At 42.0% G+C, this 6,032-nt stretch overlaps 1 protein-coding gene across 1 annotated transcript in view; it reads right to left on the reverse strand.

Moving 5' to 3' along the window:
• The window catches only part of TBXAS1 (thromboxane A synthase 1), a 554,439-nt gene extending 549,339 nt beyond the window's left edge, over positions 1–5,100 (reverse strand). Inside the window, exon 1 of the mRNA XM_019515381.1 lies at positions 4,910–5,100. The gene's annotated coding sequence lies outside the window, so the exon portion shown is untranslated. The remainder of the gene's footprint in view (positions 1–4,909) is intronic.
• Positions 5,101–6,032: the final 932 nt, after the last annotated feature.

A 6,032-nucleotide genomic window follows, 5' to 3' on the forward strand; every position in this document is an offset into this window, starting at 1 on the left:
CAGCTTCTAGTAGGAAATCATATTAAATTCTTTCCTGAGTTATGGGATGAAGGTAACCTTCCAAAACCAACTAAATGGTAATATATGTGGTTGCAAGTATTAGAAAATCAGTTTGGACTTGAGTCTTTGGGTGTAGCAAATACACCAGATATATTCTTTTTTTGCCTTGAAATCTGTTTCTCTTTAGACCCTCATCCCTTCTACAGTCCCCACTCTTCAAACAATAATCACCATGAATTTTGTCACTTCCTTAGCAAATACAAAAAACATCCCTTTCCACTTTCTCTCACACCTGCCCCTTAGGCCCAGGCTTAGCATCCTCCTTCAGTGGCCTCTCTCCTGTCCAGGTGCACCAGGAAGGATTAATGAAGTTCCCAGGCAGTCACTAATTCTTCCTCAAGTGTTCATTAAGCTCTTATCAGTCATCCGAAGGTAAGACACCGTCCCACAGGGTTATTTGTAAGGCTTTTTTGGTTAATGTTTGCTGTAGTATCATCTATGGCTCACTCCAGAGTTTCTCTGTTTTCTCCATCTGCCAGCAACACCAAAAGGCAGGTTGGGGAAAAAACTATCGCACCAGCTTGGAGGACAAATACCAAACACCAGTCAGGCTGCATTCTCAAGGTCCCAGGCCAACCTGCTTTATTTAGCAGTAGCCAGAAGTCCTTGTGGTATAATAGCCACCACTACTACCCTTGCCAGTTATTAAACATATTGATGTGGAGGTTGACCTTTCAACAGATCTCGCATGAGTCAAAAACTTAGCAATGAAAGCCCCCTAAGTAAGGCGGACCAAGGATTTAATGACAATCTTTGATTTTCTCTGTCTGAATTATGCAAATATGTAAAGCAGAAAAGGAATACAAGCTACAGAGACCCTCCCACTTGTAATAAAATGAGTGGAACTGGAGACTCAGGTTTTAGAAGGGATATATGTTGGTGTGAGACTAGAGTCTTGAGTGCGTAATGAGAGTGGCTACATAAGCAGAGAAACAGCAGAGCACACAACAGTGGTTTCCAACTAAGCATGTTCCATAAATCCTGCCGGTAACAGGTCCACTTGCTTTCCTGCAACACTTGGCTGTTACCAAAAACACCAAACTTTTCTCCCCCAGTTAAGAATTACCTGAGTGAAGGACATATATTCTTGGAAGCAGCAGCTATTAAAGCAAGTTCAGGACTCTGAACTCAATCCAAGGCAACCACCTGTTTTGTTGATTGATTCAGGGTTCATTAGTTTTTCTCCAGGACAGATTTTAAAAATATACAGACAAGCAGAGAGACTAATAAGTGCCCATACCTCTGCATTACTAAAAGTTAGGGACCAATTTTTTAAAGAGACCAATGCAATTTTTGTTCCTAAATACCTTTAAAAATGTGGTCCTCTGTGCCTTTCATTTCCTCATCAGACAAGAGGGAAAGAGAAAAACAGTTCTCTTTGTAATATTCTTCCAGGTATCTAAATAAACAGCATCACTTTAAGTGTAAAATCTTATTCTTCCCTTAATATGTGTAACCTCAATTAACCTTATCAGAGCACGTGTGTAAACTGAGATTATACCCTTTAACGAGCAGCTATAGCTGTATTGTAAATGCAACATTACATGTTCTTTATTACGGTTCAAGACCACTACACTCTTCAAGACTTATAAACGTCAGAAAACAGAGAGTATAGCAAAAATACTTTAAAAAAAAATTAACCATAAGAACACTGGCAGAAGGAAAGATAGCTATAAATTCAGCTTTAGTTTTCCAGCACATACGGTGACAAGCCATGAATAATATGCATTTCTACACTTCCAACATACAGATGTACATGCTGCTCAGTGTAACCTTTGCAGTAAAGTCTCTTTAACAACTGCTCCAAATGGAGGAAGAAAATGGCTGAGAGTGAAAAGAGCAGCCCTTTGTCTTGTCTCTTACAGAGTTACTGCAATTGCACCCATAGAATAAAAAGCAGGGTCTGAAATGTATTAGTCTATGCACTTGTCCCGGCTTTTAAACACTTTTTTGCAGGGATGTGGAGTTGTATTTCTATAGTGAACAGAAGACAGAAGATCCCACTTATCCTCCCTTTTATACTAGGATTTGATTACTTGGATAACAGTCCTCATTTAAAAATTAAAGGTACTAAAAACTCATCAAATATTGTAATTATATTGATCCTGCTGGATGTTGGATCTGGGCTCTAGCTACTAAACACCACCAGCTAGGCTTTGGTTAGTAAATAACACAGCTTTGTTAACCAATTAGTGAGGTTGCCAAAGCGTGTTAATGACAAATAGGCTCCAATTCATTTGGCAAATAAAAGACAAGCAGGCTACTATATATATTATTGATTGAACTGTGTCAGCTGAGTATTTCCCTAAACATAAGCAACTACTTTTGCAGGCCTATATCAGAACATTATCCCTATCATATTGTTTGACTTTTCCCTTGCATTGTCAAAAAACAACTATTTTTCAAAACAAGTAGTGTGAGATGCTTCATGGATCTGATAACAGAAAACTTAATGGTAAAGATTTGCTTAAAATAAGGCAGGGACTTGCAAAAAATCTGGTATTTTTTGTTAATATAGCTAAATGCAATTTGTCCTGTTTTTCACTTCCAATAACCACAATCTGTGCCAATTCAGCAACAAGTAGTTTTTCTACAATAAACAAAACTTAACTGTGAGATACTGCTCTCCTTATTCAAGTACGATTCCCAGTGGCTTCAAGAGTTTTACCCAAGAAAGGACTAGTTTAAACTTTGAATGACATGTAACAATTAGTACTTGATTGTGAAAGCCTGTTCATATCTGTGTTCCTTGAAGAGAGATTTTTACATAAACATAACATACACAAACCTCATCAGCATTAACAGGTTTTCCCATATACCTTTTAACAGGTACAATAATAAGGGCAAAGGGATCCAGAAGATTAAAGCAGCAAGCTGAATCTAGCTATTTCTCTTCTCTTCTGTTGCTTAGCCTGACCAGACCAGAGCTTCAGAAACAGTCTTCTTCACACTGTCTGTGGTCATGTGGATTGAATTGGCATATAGGGTGTTGACAATGCAAAACAAGCAAACTTCATGACTTTGCAGACAAACATCTTTTATTAGTAGTGCCTTGGCAATGCCTCTGCAATACAAGATAGGTACTTTAGACTTAATTTAATCTACTTCCCACACAAAACTTTCTGCTACCATGCTGCTGGATACTGAAATGTATTAAGATCTCAGAACCCCAAGATCTGCAATGTGTAGAAAACACTTTGAACCTGAAAAGCACCATACAGGGTCTAAGCACCCTTATGGTTGCTTTCTAGGTCACCAATTACTTGTAAATTGAATTAAATGCATCCCATAGTGTCCTATTGACACTTCTGCTATTTGCTATAATGCCCCTTGTTTTATGCCTTTATCAGATTTTGGTTGGCGAGTGTCTAGAATCGCTTTGTGTGCATGTTTTGGGTTAGTTCCTTGTATACAAGAGGCAAGGATGCTGCAGCTTTATGTCTCTAGGTCAATGTTGAGGCAAATTTGTGGGGTGCTGGCAGAAGGTCCCAGATAGCTCATCTACCAGGGCTCCTCTATCTGCTTTACAAATACAGCAATCCATCCAGGAAGAGCGCACACCAACTGCAGAGGCTTCCTCAGTCAGACGAAGGGTTTTTGAACCTGAAAGCTTGCTAAGAATTTTTTTTCCCCCCAACTCTAAGTTGGTCTAATAAAAGATATCAGATTCACCCAAAGCACCTTGTGTGCCTGTCCTTAGACCAACACAGCTATATCCAACACCCCCGCTACAAATAAGGCAGCATCCGCTGGGCAGAAAGGTAGTTAGCTCATTGTCAAAACCCATTCCCTATTTGGCACCTCTGCCCAGACTTACAGCAAGGCTTCTTTATCAACCCACTGAAAAGGGCAACACTTGCCTCTTGGCAGAACTAAGTACCATCTATTCATGGATTTTTTTTTTCAGGCAAGACCTTTTCTATTAAACCAGGTCCTGCCTTCTCCCCAAGGACATTACCAATCGCAAATCACTCTTCATGAGAGTTAGACGTGCCCCAGCAACACTAGCCAACATATCCTTTCTAACACCACTATTCCCCAAAGCATCGCATGCCCTCCAACTGCTGTCTTTCACCTCAATGACAGCCACACATTAGCCTCAAGGAGCATACGCAGTACATAAAGCAATTTGCAGTATTCATTATAAATTGTTAATTCTTATTAAAGCTTGGGAAAAAATTCCTAGTTGGGGGACTACAGCCAACATTTTCAGAGGCATTCACTAATACATTATGCCTTAACTCTCAGTTACCCAACACGCCCTCCCCTTTCCAATGACTGCTGCAACTCAGTTTTCTAAGCAGCACCAAAACATGTTTTTGACATTCTGGGGTGGGGAGGGAAGGGGGTGCTGCTCCCTGTAGGATTTGGAATAGCAGCAGGAGCATTGAGCACTGCTGAGGATGTCACTTAGCTCCCATCCAAATCAGCCTAGGAAAAGGCAGTAGAAACACTGGAGCGATCAACTACACTCAGGCAACTAATGCTGCAGCAGTTCATGCAGGATCCACATTAGAATAACTAACTCCACAACCAAAGCAGGGGGAGGATACCTTAAGCTCATGAAAAATTGATGTCAGTTCACCCTGGTAAACCCAACAGCCACAATGAAGAAGGATCCCCCCAGCCCCACTCCTAGGTATAGCTCTCAACCTCTACCCAGGAGGCTCCAGCTCCAAGGAGACACCCCCTCCAGCAGGTCCCACGTGCTAAGTCTGCAAGCAACCACACTGGAAAAGATCTGCCCAGTGCAAGGTCGCTGAAAGAAAAGACCACAGTATCTTGGCCAGAGGCACAAGGGCAGGCTTGGGCTGAGAAGAGACCAGCCCCTGCAGTCACAACTCCTTACCTTTACATTTCTACCCTGCTTCGCTCAGCAGTTCCTGGTTGGCTTGGGATCAAGCAGCTGCATCATTCATCATCAGACATGCGAAGGGAGTGGTGGAGCATGTAGTTTTTGCAGCTTCCCTCCACCAGGACAGGTGCTTGGGAGCCTGCCCTGATCTCACAGCCACAGGAGGGAGGGCGGCAACAGGACTACAATTCCCAGAAGCCCCGGCAGAGCCTCCTGCCCTCCTCTCTCGCTAGCGGGCTGCGGGGGGGATAGTTCACGTGCTGCAGGCGCCACTGATCGAGCTGAGCAGAAGCACTGGAGGCTGGGAACTACTTGTCCCACGATTCTCAGCGTGCCCTAGGGGATTGCTCAGTGGGAGATACACATTGCAATGTATGCAGTAGGAAGCTGCTTTCCTGCCTTCCAAGCCATGCTGCAGCACCAAAAAAATCCTCCATCAAGACTGCCAGATAATGCTCTCGTCGTGGGGTGGAAATGGATAATGAATATATTTCTAAGAGGCTGGAGGGTTGGAATTAGCCACGAAAAAAATAGTAAACAGGTATTGCAAATATAACCGTAAAACCCAAGCAGCTAGAATTCACTGTTCCCATGCACTGATTAACTACCACCCCTTTCAGTACAGTCATAACTCCCGTTACCTACAAAGATGCCCATGCTTAACTTGATAAGGCTGTTTGGGTAAATCTGGTATCTTTTATTAGATCAACTCAAATAGTTGGAAAAATTACTTTTTGCAAGCTTGCAGGTATAAATACCCTTCCTTGTCTGCCTATGTCCTACATAGGGCGGCCATCATAGAGGACAGTCTGGTTGTCCTCTGTCCTTTATTGATACAGAACCTGATGCCTTTTTGTCCTCTATTTTTCTTTTCAAGTTTATACAAGGGAGCTATTTTTTCTCTTCAAGAGAAAAATAAAGGACATAAAGGCGTTGGGTTTCGTATCAATAGAGGATAGAGGACAACCAGACTGTCCTCTATGATGGCCACCCTATCTAGGACATAGGCAGACAAGGAAAGGTATTTATAGCTGCAAGCTTGCAAAAAAAGAATTTTTCCAACTATTTGAGTAGCAAAAAACTGGAATGTCCTCTATGATGGCCACCCGAGTCCTAG

This window comes from Gavialis gangeticus, unplaced genomic scaffold (genome assembly GCF_001723915.1).
Source record: "Gavialis gangeticus isolate Ggan-Ray unplaced genomic scaffold, GavGan_comp1, whole genome shotgun sequence".
In the NCBI taxonomy this organism is placed as follows: Eukaryota; Metazoa; Chordata; order Crocodylia; family Gavialidae; genus Gavialis; species Gavialis gangeticus.